Source organism: Cylas formicarius, unplaced genomic scaffold (assembly GCF_029955315.1).
Source record: "Cylas formicarius isolate icCylForm1 unplaced genomic scaffold, icCylForm1.1 PGA_scaffold_6__28_contigs__length_40554024, whole genome shotgun sequence".
Taxonomy (NCBI): Eukaryota; Metazoa; Arthropoda; class Insecta; order Coleoptera; family Brentidae; genus Cylas; species Cylas formicarius.
Genome location: NW_026844347.1, coordinates 10,842,508 through 10,869,453, shown reverse-complemented (window position 1 = coordinate 10,869,453; position 26,946 = coordinate 10,842,508). Strand labels below are relative to the sequence as shown.

The following is a 26,946-nucleotide window of genomic DNA, read 5'->3' as shown; positions in this document are numbered from 1 at the left end:
AAATTTTCATTTTGTCTATTTTGATTCCGCTAAAATTTGCAAAAAGTGCCCGAAAATTTGATGCCTGGAAGCTGGTTAAATTATGGTTATTGTTTTATAATCTTTGATACTGTACAGGCCAATTATTAAAAAGTTCCGTTGTTTCCTACGTGTTTGTAATATTTTGTACTTAACAACGAAAGGATTTCGTTTTTAGTTAATAATTACAAGCAATAACTAATAACTAGCTTTGCTTTTGGAATATTTTCTATTTAGGCGCGGAATCTACAATTATACATTTTTTTTATTATTTAAGACAATTGGTTCAGTGGTCCTTTTGCTTTTTATTAAAATTTCACTTATTGTACTTTTCATTGTTCAATTTCCTTGTTTATTTCGGTTGCATTCGAACAAATATTGTGTACATCTAGTTTTGTACTGGATTATGGACGTGCAAGTCAGCGATCTCTCGCTTTATCCAAACTATTTTTTTGTGTTTGGTAGCTATTTCTCCATTTTGACATTTCTTTCTTGGTATAATATATTCCTTTCTGCATAAAACTGATTATTAGATTATTATTACTTATTTTTCCTCGCAAGTTCATTTCATTTTGATAAAACAAGATATTTCGGACTTCACTGTGACTACATTTCAACCGGCCAAATATCTACAGTGTCACCACTAAGTCCATCAGATGTGAACATGAATTATAGCAAATTTTGGCTATTCTGATTTTTTTTAATAAAAAAAAAAAAAAATAAAGTTATTTTTGAAAACATTTTTTTTTTGAAAAAGTTGTTTCTTTTTTAATTTTCTACAAATGTGCCTATATTCGGAAAAATCTGAGTAACTTCATTTTTTTCACGTTTTTCCAACCCAACTTTTTTTTGATACATCCTAATTTAAATAAATAGGAATTAAACTACTTAGATACTACTACTTAAAAATTCATTTCAAAGAAAGTCTGTCAATGTTGATGAAAAGTTAACATGATTGTAACATTTTAAAATCAAATATAGTTTAGTTGATTCTACTGCAATTCAAACAGGTAACTGACCTAAAACACACAATAAAAAACATTAATTAAGGTAGGAAACAGGTATCATCTTTGACGATCCTTTCAAGCGCTCGGGAGTCCAGGGTTCATAGAAGGTGTGGAATATTTATTAGGTCCTGTAAGGTTTAAGGGTTTTACGTAGTAAGCTATAAAACTGTAAAAGTATTTTTTTTTCTACTCGCGTCAGCAAAATGCCTAATTACACACCGATCCAACGTGCGGGAAGTGCCACTTTACCACTTCAGTTTCGTTTCCCACGGATCTGAGCTACTTCGGATATTTCCGGGATTTTACCGTACGGGTTTGGGAGCAATCGGATGATAGTTCCTACGCTTTGAATTTTGACGTTTGTCAATTCTGACTATTATGTCAGTGAATGTATTCGTGTTGTTTTGCGAAAATGTACCCAAAAACGTATAAAACTGTGGGGTGACACTGTATACAACATATCCTTTACTTTATTAAATTTTTGCTATTACTGGGCAAATTAATATTTTGGTGATGTGGAATAAGAAAGCAAAAAAAAAACTACGAAAGCCGCTTTAGACTACCAACATTTTCAAAAAGGAAACTATTTTCGGTTCTTCGTAAGCTTCTTAACCTCGCGTCTAACCTACCCATCGACCATCAATCACCCGGTATGTGTTTAGTGCATGTGTCTATTTCAGTTGTTCTGTTTCTGTTTGCGTTGCGAGTGGCTGGGTTCGGTTAAACTGCTCTCATTTCTTCAATGCAATGACCCCACGTGTGAATCCATGCTAAAATGGGCATATAATATTGGCATATTTATAGATAGTCTCCGGCCTCTGCTCTGCTTTGGTCTTTCGGCTGTAATTATACGCTTGCTAGCAGGCAGTTTCATTTTTATTTTTTTCTAGTGGCTGCGGCAGTTGCTTTTCATAACATTTCGTAATGAAGTACTCAACAGAAATAGACTTTCAAAATTAGTTTCTGCCACGACACTGAGGGTTTGTTTTTTAAGAAAAATGAATTTTAATTTTGGGATATGATTCATTAGCGCTAATATTTTAAAAAAAAATTCTATTTTTTATATATACCAAATAAGGGACGAAAGTTTGTGCTAAGAAAGCAAATTTCTAAGTGATTGACGCTATTTCCTTAAATGTCAACCTTTGTATGTTAACTTATAATGCTCAGTGAAAGTAATGTATAAAGGTTTTTTTTAATCGTCTAAATTTGTAACACACACAACCTGGCAACACTGTAGCATGATGCTCACTTAAAAATTTGCTTTACTATAATGGGGCAGCACGAATTTATCTTTTGTTTGGCACATATAGAATTCGAAAAATATTTAAAATACTCTCGCTATTACAGTTTCCGTCTGTGTCAAAAAAGTTATATAAACGCTTTTAAACACAAAATGTCGCATCACAGATCCTTACTATCACATATTGATGAACTCATTTAGCGTATACACTGTGCAATTTAAGTCAATCCAAGGAACTCGACTTAGTCGATTTATACAGGGTTTCTCACGGCAGCGGTTGTTGTTTAGAAGTTTTCAAGGTCGTAACACTCCGGTTGTACCCGAAGTGGAACATTTTAAATGCGACACCCGGTATATTACTTTAATTTTTGATTCCCGAGGAAAGGTCATGATAGGTTTTATCAGCTTTGTTATTTCAATAGTTCAAAAGATATCTTGATTATTTTAAAAGTTTTGAACACCCGTTTACCCATTTTTCAATTCTGTCTGCATCCAATAATCAATTGATAATATATTGACGGTCAAAATTTTCAAAAAAATCAAGATATCTTAGTAACTGAAATCCATTTAGACCCTTGATGATACTTGTGGGAGTTCCAGGGGGTGTTTGAAAAAGTTGCTTTGAACTGACAAATAGCTTTTTATAACTCGAAGTTCTCTTTCAAATAATATATCGCACTATACTGAGCGGTCAACTTTGACCTTTTTTTATGTATTTTTGACAAATAGTATTTAATTTAAACTGATGCAGTATGTAAACCCGTTTTGTGTGAAAAACAACCGTTCATAAATTGAAGTGTTAACCTCATCTCAAACTGGGAATTGTAGTTCAATAAGATCTTGTTATATTATTATGGAGTTTTAATTAAATGTATTGCCAAATACATTTTCCTAAATATATTTTTTCACACTGGTCCATTTAAAATGTCTAAATCACAGGTGTTCCGAGGTTTTAACGCTAGACACATAAACTGCTAATACCTCCTATTGTCACTGTACGTTAGTATTACCGTAATTAATTCGGATTTCTAAAATTTCAAACTTAACTGCTAAATATACTTTTTCAGACACGTTTATTAAGCACTCGTTCCGCTCGTATCAAATGAAATTCGTGACTAAAATGGTGTTTATAAAACTTGTTGCATAATATGCTATTGGGTTATATGTTATTTTGAAGATAACAACCATTAAAAATCCGGGCCCATATTTAAACAAAAACTGTCAGATATCATATTCATAACAAATTCGAAGATTGTGGAACCGAAAAAATATAAAACTTCAATCTATGTTCTATCTAAAAAATTAACATGTTTTCACTATTCACCCGGTAGTGTGTATATAAATATGTAATTTAAAAGGAACACCCATATTTTGTTCTCTCTAAAATGTGTTAAGTGGACACCCACTTCCACATATTTTAGCCTGATGTTGTCCATCAAATATTCAATTTTTTTCTACATATAACACCCCGTATAATTTATTGATCCCGCGATTTTTTGTTGGCGACCAAAAAGGATGTTTTCAAGGGAAGGCTTGAAAGCTCAGCACTCCAACATTCATCTACTTAACAAAACCAGAAGAAATTAGGTCTTTTATAATCCTAAGAAAGAATCGTCCACGCTTGGTGTGAGACACCACCACAATGCCTGACATGTCGTCGGGTGCAAAATCGATAACTCACCGTTTTAAGTTTTCGCGTGTTTCTTTCCAAACGCACATCACAATGGCTTCCTATTACAATGAATATCGTCTATATGTGTATAGAGATGTGGAGGTAGCTGCACAGGTAAAAATTCCCACCTGCAAGCGTTTTCGGTTACCGTTAGAATTCGGTTTGGGTCTTCTTCGGGATACCATGACTTAGACCAGATCGGTAATTATTGTGGGTTAATTTTTATTGATCGTTAATTTTACGCACCGGCATTATATGCTGCTCCAGGATCTGAATTAAAACGTCGAGAATAGAAGATTTTATACTTAGTAGGTAATGCGTTTTACTTTATAGTAATTCCATCGGAATTTATGTATTAGTTAAAGTCGGAGGGAATTTTGAGGGGGCTGTAAATTTGCTGTTGGATTTGTTTAATATGAAGATTTCTCAGGGCCCTGCGAAAGGGATAGGCCATCTTAACTTAACCATTCTTTCTGCTAACTTTTTAAAGTTGTACATATCATTAATAGCAATGAAGGCAAATGCGAGAATCAAATCAGAAATGTGTCACTGAACTTTAATTAATTATGCGAAACGTGTAACCTGTGAATTCTATGTAAACACTGCTTAGATACAAAAAGTACCACGGAATCAAAAATGCTGTATCCAATTACACATCGAAAGGGGATAACAAAGAAAAAAATTAAAAAGTTTATAACTTTTTGAATATGTTTCTCATGCAAGTGCTTCGACCGAGATATCAAATTGTCTTGATATTTCCGAACTACTAATAAATCTTGTTTAACAGGTATGTAGAGAACAAACAATTTAGCAGAATTGAGTGATTTTATTGTGATTAGTTTTCGTAAAATTTACCTCAGTTTTTTGAATGCTTTAGACAAGTGAAAATCTCAGATCACAATCCGCAAGTTGAATGAAGTAAAGTTAAGTACCCCCTTAACTAGAGAACTACGAATGAAAGAAAAGAAAAGTTAGATAGAAAAGTTGCATAGTTTGATCTAGTTTTTTTTTTATATAAATTGTTTATTTACGAGGTCACCTTACTTTTTCAACACACCTCGTATATGCAGCTTTCTTATTTTCAATAAACCCTGTATATCATTTCCACTTTTTAATTCCCTGGGAACTTCTAGATATATTTCATATATACTTAAGTATAACCGTTTTCTTCAATCTCCAATTATATGTCATAAATGACCTTTGCAGGCCCCAAGCCACAATTTTTCCTATTAGCTTGCGTTAATTATATAATTTTAGATTGACTTCTTGTGGAAGAGAGCTTATTGTCATATATTGCGTGAATATTTTGAATGTAAACGAAAGTGAAGTACAATAATTAAACTATGAAAAACGTTAGAAGTCAATTTTTTTTAAGTGCATATCCCCAATTTTTATGGACGAATCCTATTTGAACTATATGAAATATAAAATAAACCATAAATTTCCCGCTAACCTTATACAAAGTTACCTTTATTTCTGATGCCAAATCGGATAAAATTATAAAAACCTTTTATATAGTTTAATTTTTCTACTTCTTTTGTCGAAAAAATATGAAAATTTAAATTTAAAAATCTCTATGAAACTATATAAGTTTTGTATTCAATTTTTTCGCTCGTAGTTTCTGAGTTAAGGGGATCGGGAGCCAATTTCGGGCATCCTATACTTCCTTATAGACATCGAAGTTTTATATGATAACATACCTGTATTTATTATACTTATGTTTATTAATCAAGTGTCGATAAGTACAAAAAATCTTTGTTATCATAATTTCATTAACACTCTAATTATTTTTATGAAAATTTCTACAGCAAAATCCGAATTATTTGTTTCATACGATACATTTTTTACGCGTAAAAATATAAACCAAAACGTTTCTTTTTTAAAGTAAATTTATTAATACTAGTTTAAAAAGAATTTTTTACTTTCACATAATATATAGTAACAGAAAAGTATATTATTTTCTAAAAACTCACGACATACGTTGATATTAACTTTTTTCTTATTCACAGCCTTATATCTTATGGTTATGACGCATAAACGAATTTGACTATATTTTTTTGGAAAGTAACACAAAAAAAAATTGTCTGCGTATATTGTTTTATTTTGTTGTTTCCAACAAATATACACCAAGTAAAAACAAAATTATTGTTGTCCTTACGTTTCCAAAATTAAACACCTATCAGTATTGAACTGAAAAATGTTTCGACGAGATCTCTTGAAAGTTATCCAAATCATAATTAATACCCTACAAATTTATTTGGAAAGAGTGACGGTTAAATCCGCATCCACATGGAGTGACCAAAGTGGGACGGGTAGAGTTTCCGATACTTTAGTTACGGTTAGGAAGCGATTTTGTATTTTCGGTAGATTTTATCCATGATCTTTCGACAAACGCGTTTATATATTATCATTGGCATTTTACAAAAATGTTTACATATTTCGTGGACAAGTTTATACAAATACAAAAAATGCAAATATTTTCGGAAACGCTGGCCTTGAACTTAAAGATCAAAATTTTAATTTATCCGAAATTAATATCATATTTATTTCATCGCGTGTGCCGCCAATGTTGCCTTCCAAACGCTAATGGGGCTTGAAAGATTATTTTGCAGCGTTGTCAAATTCGTATTAGCTTTTGTAGTACATGGTGATTCGTATCGTAAAATTGGAAAGCTAGCGAGATACAAGAAAATAAGAAATTGGAAGAGGTTATTGTGAATTCGCAAAAATGTAGTCATAGTCCTATAAGGTTATTAAATATTACAAATTTGTTTATAGTATATTATGCAACTCGTGAGTCAAATGCCTTTTATTTGACTCACGAGTTTATTTGACACGAGCGGAGCGCGTTTTTATTAAACGATTGAGTTAAAAAGTTTACCGATCGTGTTGCATACTATACTTTTTCTACGACCGTTAGTTTTTGGGTTCATTTTCGCAAAACAACACGAATACATTCACTGACGTGACCGTCAGAATTGACAAACGTCAAAATTTAAAGCGTGGGAAATATCTCCGAAACATTCCGATTGCTCCCAAACCCGTGCGGTAAAATCCCGGAAATGTCCGAAGTGGCTCGGATTCATGCTAAACGAAACTGACGTGGTAAAGTGACGCTTCCCGCACGCTAGTTCGGTGGGTAATTAGGTATTTTACAGACGGAAGTAGAAAAAATTATTTAATTGTATTACAAAATTATTGTGTTTCTAACAAAAAAACTAAATCGATAGTCGTGACCGCACCAAAAATGGTCTAAAATGATTCTGCTGCCGTGTTGGATAGCGGAAATGTGATAAATCCTTTAAATTAAATTTTAATACGCCATATGCATTCGCCAGTTTATTAGACAGCCGGTATAACTTATTGAGAAAATCTTAATATCTGTCTTTTCTATATTTTATTAACAGAGATTTATTAGAGTTCATTTTTATGTACATTATCAATAACTCATTTACTTCAAACATTGTGTATATGTACGTAAATTACGCCTCAATTTTTTTTATTATTTTAAGATTTATTTCTAAATGAACTGACTACCTTGGGCTCATTTACATAATCTGATTAATTAAATTGCACATATATTAGAAATTATAAACAAAATCATATCGGTAACTCGAAACGTGGCTAAGCATCTGTTGATGTTTTGCAAAAATTAGGAATTTTCCATTTAGTACTATCGAATTTCGTATATGTGTATTATACATAAAAAAAGTGTAAAACAATAGCCAAAGCGGCGGATTTAAATTTCCACATATCAAAGTAAGAAAACTGAAGCATACGTGTGCAACAAACAAATTTTTATGCAATTTGAAAATTCAAATATCCTAGAAACAAACTAGTCACTGAACATGCGATAAGAAAGAAAACAATTTTGGCAGCGCATGGTTTAAATTAAAAAGCAAAATATAAAATCAGGCTATCAAATATTATTACATTTTACGTTCAACAAAAGCAATGAGACAAAGTGAATGAGACAAATTCTAATTTAAGACCCTTTTTTTTATTGTTCCAAATATTTATAATTTTCCAGCAGCGCCTCTAGTTTCAAATTAAATGTTTATAGGTGTAGGGTAATATTCATTATTGTTTGGTGGGCGAAAATACCCCCAAAAAAAGGTATACCGAGTTCACATTTAATATGTAATGACGAGGTTAATGAGAGAGATGATGGAGTCCCGTTTAGATGAGTTCTAATCGAACACGAAATACAGCGCACAAGATACGACAAAATAATTTCTTGAAGAAGAATTGATTGTATATGTTATTCCATTAAAAAGAAGATTTATTATACTTCAACATAAATCTCAAAACATTCTCATAGGAATAACGTACTGCGCTGCCAAAAATATCTTGGATTAACAAGAAATCCTTAAAACTTGGTTAATTACATAAACCGACAGATCCAATAGTTCCACGCTTATTGTAGACGAGGAATCACAAATTCCCGTAAAAGTTCCAAATTCAAAAAAAGCCATCGTCTCTGGTGAATTTTCAATCGGACTTAAGGCGGCTTTATATATCACATCCAAAACTGTAATAGAAAATCACAAGTATCGCTATGCGATCGTTAACACAACGTGATCGTGCGCATGTGTAGGAACAGCTAATCGACCAAGACCAAGCTAACCACACTTTACGTCTATCTTGTGATTGCTTTTGTTTTTGTATAGCTAGAGCAAATCACTTATTCATCTTCGAATTTTTGTTATTCCAAACCGGATAAAGGACTCCAAACACAAGTACACTATATATAGCGAATCAATATAATCGAGCACATTTTCTACCCAACCTTTTCAAATAAAATGCGAAAAACAAATACTTTGCCATTAAAAATCTATGAACCAAAAAACTTACATTAAATTCAATATAAAAATTTCGTTGTAAGTCAAATTACTAACAAACATTACTCTGGTAATTATGGTACTTATTTAAAGTAGTTCGCTTCAAATGTAGAAAATCGAGTGTCCGTCATAAAAGCGTACGTAGTGCCGGTTTTTCAGTGTAAAGTTAAACTTCAGAATCACAGAACCTCGCCATGTAGCGAAGTTTTTGCATTGGTTAAATTAAACTTTGATTTGCCAAATATTTTTTTAGGTTACATAAGGACGAAACTACACGAATAAAAAATAATTTTACCTGAAGTGGTCTTTGATACGCCACGAAAATATTGAGAATCACTTGAAAATCACTAACATACAATTTTAACGCAAAAGAAACTATGTGTTTTTTTTTGAAAGAGGAAATAAGTGTGATATTTAACCGTTAAACCATTCCGCAATGCTTTTGAACAACTCATTTTGAAAAATTTTAATTCGCAGAGAAGTTCAGTAGTACCTTATAGATTTTTCGCTAAAATTCTGCATATATATATATATATATATATATATATATATATATATATATATATATATATATATATATATATATATATATATATATATATACAAATCAAATGGTTTAAAATTAATTTTTAGGTTAATAATAAGACCAAACAGTAAACAGTAAAGTATGGCTTATTCTGCACTGAGCAACTGAAAAGCTATTTTTTTTTTAAACTCCAGTTTAACTTTAAGCTTTATTCTCAAGTTTATCAGAGATTGAAGAACGGACCCTAAGGTCGTCGATGTAAACCGCATCGACATAACTTAAATTGTTATTGACCAATCTAATGCAATTTGATTGTAAATGATTGTTGTTTACTTCGCAGTTAATGGCGGGGAAAATCAACTCTTTCGGAGCTATTAGTAAAAAAGATTCCATAATAACAAGTCTTTTTTCTTAAAATGTGTTTAAAAATTGTAGGTATTCTAGAATTTTTTCGGGTATTTCGGGCATCCGCAAAACCTAAAAATGTCCATATGTTTGTTGTAATACATTAAAATCTCATAAAAATCATAATTAAATACATAACAACAAATACACTTTGAGTACTAAAGATGTTTCCCCATAAAAAAATGATTCAGACAGGTTTGAATTAAGCTACATTTTCCGATGGGCTTAGAAGCTTCTCTTTCGGTTTGTCTCTTCCAAAGGTAACTCAGAAACCTTACCTCAGCAAGCCAAGTTGTGCATATTTTAAGGCCCTTGTGGTTCTTAGGAAAATACATCACACTCAGTAATATTGGTAAAATATTAACCTGTATTTAAAACATTTGCTTGCTTGTATCATTATGCATGTCAATACGCAAAAAGCTTTACTTCTGGTGGATGAGAGGTGATATAGCCCAAAAAGGAGATCCAGAATAAAATCTAAAGCTCAAAACATTATCAAATAACGAAACAGTTAGTATGAAAGAAAAGCAAATCACTATCATAGAAAACTTAGTAAACCTCCTGGAACCTATCTAATTTTGGATATAAGATGATTAAAAGGTATTTTTGACCCGTCCATTGGCGTATTAATGGATGAGTTCTGAGAAGTTTAATAAGCAGGTTATGGTCTATGCAAATGTGGATACTGGGCTGTTTGTTCAACAGAAGTATCGTGAGGTTTTTGAAATGATGAAAAAGAGGAGGACTGTTTGCTCAATTCGGACACATTTTACGCAGTGATCGTTTTGGTTAGATCGTTTTATTTATTCGACATATTTTTCTCGGAACAGTTTCTCTTACATACGCCTGGGTAACTTTCTGGGTAATTTTCTTCCTCACAACGACTAAAAGTAATTATTCAAAAGTAACTGGCTTTTGTTACAAGTATTTTTGATTAATTCAGTGCAACAAATATGAGTTCTCTGAATTAACCAATGGTTAAGAGCTTTAAAAAATAATGATGTATAGGAAAAATTAAAGACATGTTATAATATGTCTTTAATTTTTTTCTATAAACTTTTTGCTACAAAAAGTGCGTTTTTCATCCTCTCTCGTTTCATTTTAAACAGATTAATTACAAAATAATGTTTCTTAATTTAGCAACAAAAATCGCAAGTTGACTTTTGCTATTCATATTAAATAGGCAAATTCTCACATTTTGCGAAATTACAACAGGCAAAAATATGGATCAAGGCGGAAATTTTGTAAATTAATTGCCATGAAAATTGCATCGTCTAAATGGAATATGTATATAAAAAAATTAATTATCTTCAATGCCGAAAGGAACACGCACTATAATTACGTGCGATAAGCGCAGTTCGTTTAAACGGAAACTCACATTGAACTAAAATGCATAAAGCGCAGGAAATTTTCAGTTAAATTTACATAAAAAGCAAAACTTTGTCATGGTTATCAGAAAAATCTGTATTACTAAACAAAAATAGAATAAATATAATCATGTACATTGTGTATTTAATAATATGTTAGTATATAGGGCATTTTCCCATATTTTAAGGTACAATTAAATCAGTTTAGTGTAACTTTTTACCTAAATGGCGCGGCTTTTTTGTGTTTATTATGTATTATTATATATTAGCCGCACTCGTTTTTATTTTTATCATAATCTCGTAAATAGCAGTTAAAATTGTAATAACTGAAGAAAAGATTTTTCTATTGTCTACTTTAAAATATCTTTACTTTAGTATCACTTTAACATGCCAGCTTCGTTACTTTAGTCCCGAGTCTAATATTTTGCGGTAAATTTTAAACATTGATATTTTGAAGTTTCTCCGTTTCGACAGTTGTCCACACTTCACTTCATGAATCCATTCGTGCTGTTTTGCAGAAACTCGTGTCTAAAGGGTCATTTTTCAAGCTAGTTGCATTAAAATTTTATCAAGACTATTTAAACGCAACTGTGTTTTTTTTATCTCATTGGAAAAAGCCAACATCTCTTTAGGTAGTTTGCGATATAAATTTTATTAAAAATTTAAAAAAAAATCCGTGACGTTAGTTTGTTGGTTGGTTGTAGCTTTTATAAAAAGTCATATGAAACGGTTTTTTTTTTCAAAAATACAGCGACAATCAAAAGTTAGTGTCTGTTAAGTGCCGAATATAGAAATAGAATGGTAAGTTTTATTTCTTGTAACATTAGACCAACCAATATCAAATGGTGTTATGTTGGGAATACCTGGCAACTGAAAGCACCGCAGAATTACACTTTTTATGGACGATATCATTATAATTTATACTATACAATAATTTAGCTTTACTAACGTATAATAGAAAAACTGATTCATATGAAAGTAAGGAACGATTTCCACAAAAGTCTGCAGTAGTAATAACGCCTTTCTAGATTATTGACATTCATCAATATCTTAGCTTGATTCCATGAAGTAACACTCAAAGAAAAACATTGCAAAATTTAAAGAAACGCTAATGATTTAATCAAAATTAAAAATGATTTTGCTTCATTGGTGCTTTTTTATAAGACGCTATATGATTCCATAATTTCTTCTTGAAATTAACATGTGCATGATAATTTGTATTACTTATTCTTATTTCTATAAAAATATTGACTGCACTTGAATTGAAAAGAAAAACATTCACAATAAAATGACAAAGGTAATAAAATAAGCATCACAAAATATTATTTTAAATCACTATAACTTATAATTTTTTTGTTTCAAGCACATGCAAAGTTAATGTAACAGATTTTCTTATTTACAGCGTAGTACTATCCATTGATTTTGTAATACGTTTCTTATAAAATATAATGTTTTCATTGAAATTAAATTTGCCCCGACATTAAATTAATATCAACATATGTTTTCGGTTAGGTGAAAAATTCATTAATTAAATGTGAAAATGGTGTTTAGCCAATAAAACAACTTTTTTGTATATGTAAGGCAAATTTATTTGAGAACCTTGCAGAATAATTAAATAAAATTACCATTCAAGCATTAAAAAACAAATAAAACCCGAGTTTTAAAACCGTTCAACTTAAATAAAACGAAACAGATTTTTTTCAATCATACCTTATTGGTTTTATTTAGGTTTAGGCAACAAAATGAAAGAAAATCAATAACAGTCATCGTCTATATTATGCTAAAATGGTAATACAGTAAAAATCATGTGGTAAAAAAATAAAACACTTGCTTCAGCTTTACTCCATCAAAAAAACCTTTCTCGGAATTCTGCTCGCAAACCAATATTTTGGAAAGATAAACTAAACTCCTATAAGTGACATCATTATCTAAAACAAGCATGTAGTCCAAATGATTAAATTATTTAATCATTTATTACCTTGGTAGGTAGTTATTTGCCTGTTAGTACTGGTAGCAGGTGCAGTAAATTCTACTGTTGTAACAAATTTTTGAAGCTGAGTTAAATCTTCGTCCACGGTCGAATCTGAACGAAACACCATCGTTTGTTACTCTTACGTTTAAGTTGTGTGGTTCATCCAGAGAAAAAATTAGAATGACGATACTGTCAGCGGAATGCCCCTTTTTTATTTGTCTGCGTAAATAACCTTTACTTTTATGTAAAGGGTGCTTATTGCCAGTTTTCGTTAAATTTAATTCTTGTTTATTAAGCCGTTCAATACAGGTGCGAATATCGGAGGGTATATAGAAAAGACACAATATACTGGGTATTTTTTTATAGATCTCCATGTCTGCCAAATACAATTTCGATGTTTGATATTTTTCATATCGTAACTCATTCTTTTCTTAATAGTGCTAGTAATAATTGATATTAATAATAGACACAAGCAAGTACGTACTTACCGTACAATACGCCACAGTTTTTTTTAAACACACCACAGGGGATACTGAAAATGCAAACCGGGGCTACACTACCTAACAACCAACAAGTGGACTTCGAGAAGGCTTGTAAAATTCATATGATAGAACCTCCTTTCCTTTTAAAATGTTAGGAAATTTTTTAGAAATAACAACGGACCGCCATTAAAATAAAAACATTGCATTTTGATTATTATAGTCATACAGGCTGCATACGATATTTGAAGACAGATTGATATTAAAATTTATTTATTCATATTTATTGCAAAATTTATTATAATGCCATGAAATTTTTACATAATGTAAATTGACTCTTAAACCATACAATTATTCAATAAAATCGCCATTAGCGGCAATAACGAACTCAATCGGAGATGGGAAACGACTGCATGCCCCAATCAAATGGTCTTTCTTCATGTTAATCATTATGGTTGTTATAGAATTCTGCAGTGGTGAAATAGTGTAATGGGGGTGTTTCATTGGTCTCTCGCTCAGCTACGCCCCATACGAAATATTCAAGGGGATTAAGGTCTGGGGAGCTAGGTGGCCATAAGCTTGGGGTGATGTGGTCATAACGATTTTCCGCCATCCAATCTTGTGTCTTGCCTCTGATTCCGAGTTTGTGCCGATATAACAGACTTCGTGGACAACTCGACGGATTAGTCCCTCAGAGATATTAAGATTCCTCGCAATGGCCTTCTTGGACACGATTTAGTGAACGATCTCTTGTACTTGTTGAAGAACCTTATGTAAAAACGATCGGGCGCGGTTAAGAAAATTTGAGAAATCTAAACGGATGTGTTTCACGCATATAACGACGATCACTACATGCCGCTTCGTTTCTTGCGTTGCTTTATAGTCCTCCATTGATCTATAAATTGCAGCGACATATATCGATGTCCACAAAAACTACACGCACGGTGTATTATTACTATAAGAGAATGAAAAAAATTCCTTTTGTCACAAACAGTAACGCAATAATGTAGGAAAAAAGAAAATCGTTGATGTTTTCAAGTGACTAAACGAATAATTTATAAACAAAACTTACACAAAATATTATATTTTGATTAGTTAAATTGTAAAAAAGAGTTGATTTATTACAAGGTGATTTCTTGTGCATTTTAAAATTAAAGCATTCATAGCATATGAAAGGATATGTTGAGTATAAGAACTTTCGCACTCTGTAGAAAATAAATAAAATCTCGCTCAGCTCAAACTTGTATAGAGATCTGAGACGTAGAATCTTTATACCAAATTAGAAAAAATAAATACAAGAAATAAAGAAATTTGATTATTTCTACTATTGAAAATTGCACCTTCTAAATGGATTGTGTATAAAAAAAAGCAGGAAAAATGGGAGAGCAATAAAAGAATTGAGCTCATGCAGGCTAACAGATCCATCCTGCGTTTAAGAATTTTACTCGATTCTTTTCGGTTTACACGAAACGCTTAAAACTAGACATTATAACGCTGCAACTGCATTTTGTTTCGTTGCAAATATATACTGATCGTTATTACGGGGCGGTTTGATCAACTAAAATAATAATTCCAATTATTCGCCGACCGCGTTTGTTATTTGTGGTAAATTAATATTTGCCTGTCTTTTGATACGGCAAAAAGCGGTATCCGTTGGAAAAACAAAAGTTTTATCCGGTATGTCTGTCTATGTCTGCACGATATCGTTTTGCGTGTTTCGAGGAGCGGAAGTTGTCTTGTAGATTCGGATAATAGTCTGTCAACCGCTTTTATAACTTACCTGTTACTAAGCCGATGTAGGCCAATCAATAGAGATTTTCGTGTGACAAAAATTCTACCGGGATACCGGTTATACTTTCGATTGCTACTGCGTGGATCGTTCCGTCACAACTACATTTTTTATGACTATCCTTTTTGTATAATTATTTTTCCCATGATCGAATAATTTCTTCCTTTCTATTTGTTTTACTAACTTATTGAATATTAACAAACTTCAATATTTTTTATAGATCCCTGTTTTGCCTTTTGAAACGGATTTTAATTATTTGTCATTAGACAACTATAGTATAGAATTTTTTCCGTCATATAGAGCAACGTTCCAATTCAAGAGTTATGGTCTGTTCATAGATACAGGAAAGTGACCAATTGCTCTTGAATGGAATTATCCAATTAACATACAATGCAACAAGATTATTACCTAAAGTTTCGGAATTTAAATTCAGGTAAAATTGTGATCCGTAATAGAAAATAATTTTATACCTACCTGTGTTTGATATTCTTTAGTTTGGCATACTACTTAGTTTAAGTTAATTAGTAATCATTTTTATTTCGTGTGTAATACAGCGTGTGTTGCATCGTGTGCGAATTATGCAAAATATATGCGAGTCTAGTGTATCTCAGGAGATTCTCCCGCCCAAATGTAGAAAACACTATTCTATTAAGACTAAGGAAGTTATAAACAATGTTTATTTGACTCGCATTGAACGTGGTGTCAGCAAGCAAGCATCTTTAGAAGAAAGGGCCAGATTGACGAAAATTCCAACATCAACTGTATGGAAAATTGTGAATAATCCCATTTCAGCGAGGAAAAAAAGAAGCGATGCGACATTTTCTCAAGTGTAGATGAAAGTGATCAAGATATAATACGGCGTAAAATTTACCAGTTATACGAGGAACAAAGCGTGCCTACATTAGATATCTTAATTAGGAAGCTCGAAAAAGATGAAACGGGTGTTAAATGTGGCAGAACTACTTTATGGAAGTGTATTCAACACATAGGTTCTAGATTTAAAAAATTGACAAAAAGCAAGTTTTAATGGAATCTTTTAGAATTCGGAAATGGCGACTGGAATATCTAGAAAAAATTAGGATTTACAGAGAACAACGTAACAACAAGTGTAAAACAAACGCGCCATCAAAAAGGAGGTAAAAGAATAACTATTTTGCATGCTGGCTCTAAACATGGTTGGACTCCAAATGGACTTTCTCTGTCTGCGAAAAATATTAAAGATTCTTATCTGGATTACCATGAAGACACCACCACTGATCATTGTAATGGACAATGCAAGTTATCACAGTAGACAGTTGACTAAAACCCCTTTCTCATGTGACACAAAAGCAACAATCCAAAACTACATGTATAATAATGACATCTATTTTCACGAAGATTATACCAAAAAGCAATTAATTGAGGTTCTACAAAGCTTGAACCTACAAAAAGAATACATCTGTGATAATTAGGCAAAAAATCTAGGGCATACAGTGTTAAGGCCTTACCACCGTATATTTAATCCCATTGAACATGTTTGGCACCAACTGCCATTCGTCGTAACAATGTTCTTCCCGTGTTAACTCCAATGTCCTCAAACTTATAGGAACCGAAGTTTTTAACATCCCTCCACAAAGTTGGTCAAATTCTGTTAAACATATAGGAAAAGCAGAACAATCGTATATCCCATATTGCAAATAATATAGAACAAATAATAATTAGAACAGGCGGATAGTGATACTGATATATTATGTGAATAATTTGAAGTAATTAAGTAGGTAATAAAAATAATTTGTAATTTTATTTTAGATTTAAACATAAATACATAAATAAATAAATAAATATTGTTTAGTATCTTTCCTAACAAACCCCCAAATAATTAAATTCTAAGCAAAATACGGAACTGTTCGGCCATACTTCATTCTTACAGCTTGCCCGGGTCTTTCGTATCAGTTAGTCACTTTCTTATATCTATGAACAGAGTTTACCATCGTTTACACGAAACCGACAGTGCATTCACTCATCGAAAAATTATATATTAATTATATGTCATATATTAAACTTTCCCAATTTCTTTCCACTTTTTTGTATCAATTAAATGTGTGGAAAACAATAATGTATAGCTTAGTAGTAATCATTTTTAGTTTTGTTTCTCCTTATAAATATCATATAATGAGCCCAGCGGAGCGAGTGTTTAACAAACGAATGATTTGAGTTTGAGCTTTTAGGTAAATTTTTTGGAAAACGAATACATTCGCTGACAGGACCGTCAGAATTGAGAAACCTCAAAATTCAAGCCGTGCGGTAAAATCTAAAACATCCGGTTGCTCCCAAACCCGTGCAGTAATATCCCGCAAATGTTCAAAGGAGCTCAGATCCCCGGGAAGTGTTAAAGTGACGCTTTCATTTTATTTTATAGAAGAGTGTAGAAAAGCATTTTTTATTAACAAAATATACAGCTAAAAGATGAAACAAAATCTTTTTAAAATCAGGTATTGGAAATGCTCCCACACGTCCATCATAATTTTTTCTTGTGCATTTTTTGCAGTAAACATAAAATATACAGGGTCGACCAAGAAATTGATGTCGATAACAATTTCTTTTTTTAAATGGAACGCAATTCTTATAAAACCATTTTCGCATTCTGTATCAAATTTCATTAACATTTTATGAGCAAAGGAATAGCATTTAATTTTGAAATTGACGGTAAATAGCTGGTACGAATTCTTAAATTGTTACAATCAAATTTGTGCCAGTAAAGAAAATGAATATGGCGCATATAAATGAAACCCAGAGAATTAGAGAATTGAAATTTTAATTTTTATTGCGTATGGTGACCAAACAGAACAGTGATGAAGCTACATTTTATTTAAATAGTATTGTAAATAAACAAAATTGTAGGTATTGGATTTTTAATAACAAAATTATTGGGTCTTATTTTTATTCCATTTAAAAAAGTTGCTTGTTATTGACATCCACTTTTTGACTTACCCTATATATTTTCTATTTTGTTCCATATTTTGGCCGTTCACTGTAGAAACAACAAGTTAACAGATTCTAGATGTTATAATAGCTTGTAATTTTTATACGTGTCCTTTTTGTTTTGTTTTTTTGATATCGCAGCGTATTTTTTACCTTTTTAAACTGTTTCTACAGAATCTCTAATTTGTTTCTTGTGATAGAACGTTTTCTAAAGCATCTGTTTGCTCTTTTACAGTTCCTTGTTGACCGTGGAACCATTTTGTATTACAAGGGGATATTCTAATCTTTGCATTTTAGGTATGAATCTATTGTGATTTTTTTTGTTGGGACAATATTTTATTTTATTCTTTTTAAATTGATAGATCACACTTGATATTTTACTAAAGTTGTTTTTGAGAAATTCAATAATTCATCATGGGATGGCACCCTATAGATATAATTCTGAAGGCTATGACCGTTCATGTACAATAGAAATCGATCATTACTTTTTTTAATGGATTTTAATTGTTATTCATTTCTGAATATGTTTTTTAGAAGTTTCAAACCAAATATAAATTTTTGGTAAGTTTTCAAGTGATTGGCAATTGCAGATGGGAAGTAATGTCTTGTGCTATTTGGTTAATTAGTTATTTTGTGCTATGGATATATAGTTCACAAGGGGAGCTATGTGTAGCTATATGTACTACTATTAGATACGCAGTAGTAGTAGAAAAAAGTAATACATTCGCATTAACTTCAAAATGATAGTTTTCCACGTCTAAAAAGTAATAGGCACCTAGATGAAAATTTAGTATTATCGGAGGTAAAGAGCACCGAATTCATCTGCTCTGTGCCATTTTTTATAGTAAGTCGACCACCTTCGAAGTTGTCACGATATTCGATTTCTCATTAACAGTTTTAATAAAATATCAAATGGGATACATTGATTTAAAGACCTTTTAATGCCAAATACGAAATAAAATACTGGTTGTTACATAGGTAAAAAACAGTGTTGAGTGTTATCTTGTTAACTAGATATGTCTCGAAAATAAAGCTCAAGACATTTTTTCTAATTTACTTTTTTTAACAGCGTAGATTAAGGAACGCTAAAATTTCATAAATTGCCAATACTTAGTTCACTATATCGCCGTACTCTCTGTTTCACCGTTGATGAATAATGCAGAAAGAAATTGATAATGAGTACTAGAGGCAACGCTTTTTTTCTGCCTGAAAAAATAACCAAAATCAAGTATGTGAATTCTAGCGCATTATATTTTCCAAGTAGGTAGGAGTTTCTTTTAATTTGAAAGGGATGTGGTTAGGTACAAAAATTCAGGCCAAATTACGTGCAGCATGAAAATATTCGCGGACAATTGTAAGTGAATTGAAAAGTGAATCTATTGATTTTGTTTCAAACAAGCTAGAAAAATTCACGCTAAAAAATGTATTTATTATTATTATTACTAGTTATAATAGATAAGCACTCAAAAATGATTATCAGCTTGCCTGCCTGACAAATTCAATTAGCGCCAGCATATATAATTATTTCTTCGTTTCCTTGAACGTCAAACAATGTTTTCTTCAAACGCTATACTAACGGCAATTATTTTTATCAACACCGACTTATCAGCATCTGAAAAATGATTGTAATTAGTTGTTTTCTATCCAAATTAGGATGAATCCGTTTATAACAGCGAAACACCTGCAGGCGATCTGGAAATGGAATGGTATTTCTTAGACCATAAATGTCAATAAAAATCGTTTAGTTCGTACTAATTGTTGTTTAATGTTATAAATCATAATTTTTATTTCAAGCTAATATGGAAGTCCGGCGTTATACGATATGAAAACGTCGGATAAAAGTTTTTATAAATTAGGGGCCGGAACTTTTTCGTTTTTAAGATACCAATGCCTAAAGTGCCAGTTGTATGCAAATTTGTGTTTGTTGGAAATCTGTAATGATAACATAATCTGTTACAGTTACTAAACATTTCGGGGCTTTATTGTTTTTTGATATTTTGACTATAAAATTTGAAAAATGAACCCAAACAATTCCAAGGATTTGAAATAGGGCCAAAAATAGTAAAAAAAGCTTTTCTGAACCATGGTGTGGGGCTGATATATAGATACAGCCCTCAAAATGAGTCATTTGAATATTTTATGAAATAATTTTCTTTCCGACAAAAGCGAATTTTTTTTTTCATTTTTCAAATTCCTTTTGAATTATCAATCGAATGATATAGTATCTAATAAATTTGGCTTCAACTGAAATATGTTCTGCGTTCTCATTGTCTTAAATCTGTATGACTTGTTCAAATCAACATAACCCTAATTTTTTTTGCGCTTTTTTTACAGAGAAACTATGCATAGGTATCGTATCTGTTGATACCAAGTTAATACCATTTCATAATTCATGTAGCATTTCGTATACCTGTCACTTACTTTTCATGATAAAAAAAATTAAAAACATCATAGAAATTATTTTATTGAGTGTTGTTGTTCCAAAATATGAATAATTTCCTTATTTCGTATCTAATTTTAAATTTTAAATCATCTAAATTTTGTGGTTTTTCCTTATACACCTTTGAATATCTGGAGATTTTGCAGGCAGGATCCATTGATCCCCTTCTACCAATCCGTAGTCCGGGAAATACCGTAATGTAAATATTCGCGCACTGTCACATTCTGTTAAAACCAAATCTGTCCATCTGGCATATCAGGCTGATTTGGGAAAGAAACTGAGAGAGTCGGAATTAAGTCATTTTGAAGAAATTGAAAATGTCGGGCTTCGGTTGTCTACTTTCAGAATCTACTTTTTGACCTACCCTTATATTCTGTATACCTGATTTTAAATGATTTTGCGTTTAGTTGCGTTGAGATATAATTTTTTTTTCTCTAACGTAGTTTTGCCAGTTTTAATAATATATTCTAACACCATAGCAGGCGTGTTGCGTGAGTGAGGCAAATAAATTGTAATGCTGGAAGTGATGATATTTTATCCTAATTAAAAAAAAAAAACGCTTTAATCCCTTGAAAACATCGACAAAATGGCCTATTTACAAAATTTCTTGATTCCTCTTGCGCCGGGTGTCGGTTGAAACTGTTTCAGTGAAGCTCTGAAGAAGCCAACAGTATAAGTGGTGAAACGTTAGCAATTCGACTTAGCAAAACCCGACGTAGGAGGAATCCAGAAGTTTTGTAAATAGTATTACAGTAGCTTGTGGTAGTTTCTTTGAAAAATTTAAAAAATTCGATAAAATGTCTTTCACCAAATGTTTTTTATACATGTTTCCAAATACCCCTTAAATGCGAGCATTGGATCGTGCGACTAAATAATCTTGTCGAACAACATTATTTATAAAATAAGCTCAAATCGAAATTTGTTATAGATCGCTTATCATTTTTATGGTTTTACACTTCAATTGAACTTATAATTAGATATGTCTCAACCCAATGGTTTAGACAAAATACCAAATGAAATAGTATTTCCAAATTAAAAGGGAATAACAATATAACGCTCAGTTATAGTGAACCTAATCACCCAAATATTCGATCGATATAGCTTATAAAAAAAAATTACTTAATTTAGTGTTTAATGAATTAAGTCTAAGCCTAAGCCATTTCAGACATCAAACTTGACAGTTTTGGTTATTATATAAAAATAATAATAAATAGATTGCACATAATGCTTGAGAATAATAATAATAATACAAGATAATAATTATCAAAAATTCTCAATAAATTAAAGGATATTGAAAAATATTTGTTGCTATAAATTTCTGCTCTAATTTTTTTCTCAAATCTAACAGCTGAAAAATAAAATCGATTACCTTGTATGCTAACATGTCTTCGACAGATAGGTAGCTCTTCTCTCGCTAACAGATTTACCATATTTTTCTATGTGTTGTTTAAGAAATGGGATCGAATTTTGCTACAAGTTTTAACAATCCTAAAGAATTGGCATCTTGGCATGATCTAAATACTCGAATTGCTAAGTTTCGCGTAGCAATATATTTTATTACTCTAACTAATGGTTTAAATACTTCCTTATAATATTGTCTTTGCGTGACCTCTAACTTTTCGACTTTTCGAGTTTTGTATCAGTACTTTTTTCATTAAGCTGCCCATAAAGTTAAAATCTGAATTTTCAAAACATCGAACTCTTATTATCCGGATCAGGAATATTTGTATTTTGTAAAGACGTTATCGTTATTAGTTGTGAATGGTATTTAGATGAGCAAGATACATTTATTTCGCTATCTTGATCTACAAATACATCTTCGTGTTTAATTGGAACTTCGTTATTGGTTTTAGTGTCGACCTCCATGCCAAGAGTTTTTTTTTAAGAAATAGGTTGATTTGGGACCTTTATCTAGAAGTTCTAAATAATTTTTTGTTTTGCCTCTTTTCACTTTTTGGCGTCACTCTCATCAATTTACTTAAGGATATCTAGAAATAAATTAGCATTTCTTAATATGAATAATACCTAATTGGCAACTAAAAAAGGGTTATACCAAATTTTCCGCTTATTTGTGTTGAATTCTGTATTTAGTTTATTTTGATTCTTCTTTAATTATTTAAATAAGCGAACAATTTGATTGATAAAAAAGTTCCTTACAATATACTTCCAGAAGAAATGCGAAAAAAAAAGGCATAACAGTGTAACAAGTTGCTTGTTTTTGATGATCTAAACCAATTAAACTTTAAAATAAAGACTTGTTTATTGTTTAAAAATTCTTCTACTCCCTTGAATTATTTTACTGCGCCTCTTTATCGAAGATTAAAACAAATATTTAACTTAGTAAAATGACCGCTGTTGTCTCTTATTGAGTTGTTACTTGATATTTAAATTTTTGAATAATGATCAGCTTTTTGCCGTTTTTAGGTCGAATAGAAAAATTGCTTACAATCTAATTGAAAAACGTTTCAGTTGGAAAGTTCAAAATCAGTTTTTCAAAAATCAGTCTTAACGAGTACCCAAAAATAATTGCCGTTGTTGCTTCGGTCGCCATTTTCTAACGTATTCGTAGATCTGCCTTATTCGACAGTAAATCACAGACAAATAACGAACGGCTAAGTGTGTCTGAATAAATTTATGTCGCGCAACTTTTGTTGCTCCAATTCGATGGTAAACAATAATAAATTCAAATGGCAGCCGTCAAACCGTTGCGAAAGTAATTCGCCCTAAACATTAGCAAACAGCCGAGACGGCGCGTTATAAAAAAAATACAAAATCTATAAAATCGCGGCCGTAAATGGGCGCACGATATACGGGTAAAGATTGCTAAGCTGTAAAAGCTATTATCCGTCTGTACGGCCACTGTGAAATACAATATAATTGGGTCGCGGAGGACAAAACCTGCCTTTTTTAGAGTCAATTTTGTTGAAAATTGTCCAACACGTTGTTACATTGTAGCATTACATTTATTTCGTATTCGTTGGTTGGTGATAATGTGCAGAGTGCTGTAGGACTAGACGTTTGGCTCTACGGGCGCTATATTTAAAGATAGAGGCCGGACCGGCGAGCATTTGTTGCGACGCACTCCCAATTTATACTTCTTCCATCAATCTCAGCCCTCTTATGAAGTCCGTTAATTTGCGGGGCTATTTAGCCTTCAGATTCTCAAGCTCCAAAATGTCAACTCCTAGTTTAGACTATCTGAACCATTTTCTCCCATAGACAAGACAATTCATATACGTATTATTATTATTACATCATGTGAACTTTAATTCAAATTTGATAGTTGATTAGTTTTCCTTGTATTTCATTGCATCTTCGACTAGACTATTTTTTGGCGGGTCAATTACTAGCTTAGACAAAAACCTATATAGAGGTACATATTTCAAAACAGGAAAATATTTTTTACGTTTATATTTAAAAAAAAACGATATATTGTCATTGTTGAATTAGGGAAAAAGTGAACGTTTTGGGGTCACCCTATGTGACGGTATTACTGCCAATATTTGTCTAACTTGCGGATTTTCATACTAGTGAGTTATAAAAATAATATTGGTAACCGTAGATTATGAAGCTACTTAAGCCGTTAAATTTAAAACTGAAAAATTGGGATTAGTTTCGGTAACATCCAAAAAATCACTTGTTTTCGTTCTCCACCACTTTTGTTAGGATAGTTACAATAAATCACCAGAGCCAGAGTATTATTATTAATGCTAGTAGTTTTGGTTAGTTGTGGTTGTAGTAATAGTTTAATCACCAACATTTTAGAGTTAACTTAGTACAGGATTACAAAAAATAAGTAATATAATGACAAATAAAAAAAATTGAAACCAGTTAGCTTTTTATATTAATTTAAATTACATTAAAGATAAAATAAAAACCAAATTTTACTGCAATAAGAATTATTCTATACAAGAGTTTTTGGCATATAATATTGGAATGCATGAACGAGAGACAAGGTATTGACGCCTTGTAAGTGAACACTAAATGATACTTATGTAATTACGATTTCCAAAAAAAACATTAACCAAGGGTGATAGTAACGAATAAAGTATACTATTTTGTTTATTACGCGGAGCCAAGAACTAATCACAAAAATTCTTATTTGTTTCGTAAATCGCCTATTAAAAATACATTTATTAAAATATCACGTCGAGATTTTACTCCACCACCATTTTGTCAAGAAACCATTGATTTTACTAGATATAGAGGTAAATCTTTCAAAACTTTATTTAGTTGTTTGATTACATCTTCTTTTTTCTGTTTTGAACATCGATTCATGTATCTGTTTTGCTTGTGTGGAATTATCAGAGTTTATTTAGATAATTATAACAGTAAAATTTTTCCGATTGTACCAATAATTGACAGGAATTTGCAGAAAAAGTTTATAAGCTTAATGCTTTATTGTACCTTTTAACGCTTCATCGCCATGATTATTTACCTTTTTATATGTTTTATGATCATCATTGTGGTTGGCATATCCGTTTATAATAATCTCCACCTATCAATCCGCATATCAATACACTTTTGGCGAAGTATGCTAAGCCGCAAATATTGTCAAAAATACGATTTAATCCGTATCTTAAATAAATGGCAACAACGAAATACCCTAAAATATATCGTAAAATTCCAATAAGGGTAAATAAATACATTAATACAAAATAGATTTTTTTATAAAAATCATTTTCCAGCATGCGAAACTAATATATTCGTATTTCAATGCGAAGTTAATTTTAGACATATTAAAATATGTCTTTTCCCATTTGGAGCGTTTATATTCTGGAGTCGTTCCTTGTGGTATCATTAACTCACGATCTTCCGTTAACGACGATAATGATGCGGGTGACCTCAAAAAATTTAATCTCGACTTGAATATTAACAAAATTAAGCGCAATAATTCCGAATACAATCGATTTTAACTTAAATAAATAAGATGTTTCCCGTTTGATGTTGGCGTCATTTAGATGTAGACGATTTTTTTATTGTCCGCGGACACATTATTGACTGTTCGATGATGATGCTTTATCGGTATTATTGGAGATAACGCGTAGTGATTACGAGAACCAACAGAACTTTTAGAAAAATTAGAGGTGAACGCAGGCCCGGATTTAGTGTGTGTCGAAGAGTAAGATGTTGTTCAACAAGTTTGATAAACGCCGCATTAGTTACATGTTTTATTTGACACGAGTATAGCGCAGCGGAGCGAGTGATTAATTAACGAGCAACTGAAGAGGTTTATTAAATTTATCGGATACATTTTTCAAAACAAAATGAATACTAAGTGACTAAGTGACATGACCTTCTGAACTGACAAATGTCCCCATATACTGGCTAAAATCTACCAAAAACAGCTGATAATTGAATTAAAGTAAATAGTAAAAAAAATGTTTTACATTGCTTAAAAAGTCCATATCCGCGAAAGACTGCCAGTGTAAAACTCAAAATGGTCGCAAAGGGTAATGCAAAAACAGGCTTCTATACTAAGCATAATGTAGGGGCAAAAAGCACCTCAAGGTGGCAGTGCTACGGGATCAAACCTAATGCCAGAGAATCGAAAAAAAAGGTGTTGTTTAACATATAAAAAAAAAATGTAGTCTGTCAGTGGGGTTATTAAAAACTAATAATTTTTGACAACACTCTATTTTTTTTTGTACACGAAAAATTGATATTATTATATATCTACATATTTATTTTTGCTTAGTTTGAATTTGATATACAGGATGTTCCAAAAAATATGCGCTCACTGGAGATTAATTAATTAATTAATCTAGATCCAAAAATGTGTCCATTGTAGAGGGGCTGTTCAATATTTTTCAAAAACTGCTGCGTAAATCTTTACGTCATTCCTGAACGTTCATTTCACTGACCTAAACAGTTTCAGTTAAGTTCTGAAGAAGCCAACAGAATTATTGGCGGACGTCAGCAAGTTCAACGCAGCGAGAATCCAGAAGATTTGTTAATAAAATAAATTCTTATTTATTTAAGTTAAAATAAAAAATTGCAAAAACTTTAGTGACGTACATTACTTTAACAATATCGTTCCGGGATGGCGCTGGACTTGACAATGTTTATCTAAATAGAGCAAAATTAGCTCTTAATCATTGTAAATTATGTTACAAAATTTCAACAAAATTGGGCTAAAAAGCCTAAAAGTCGCTTTTTTTTAATACTGATAATTCAATATCTTGCCAGACATTTCTAGACCTGGGCTTAAATGAACTTTTTTGTT

At 31.5% G+C, this 26,946-nt stretch overlaps 1 protein-coding gene across 5 annotated transcripts in view; it reads left to right on the top strand.

The window, feature by feature from the left end:
• LOC132702983 (E3 ubiquitin-protein ligase HECW2) overlaps positions 1-26,946 on the top strand; it is a 153,853-nt gene that overhangs the window by 89,298 nt on the left and 37,609 nt on the right. The gene's annotated exons all lie outside the window — the stretch shown is intronic.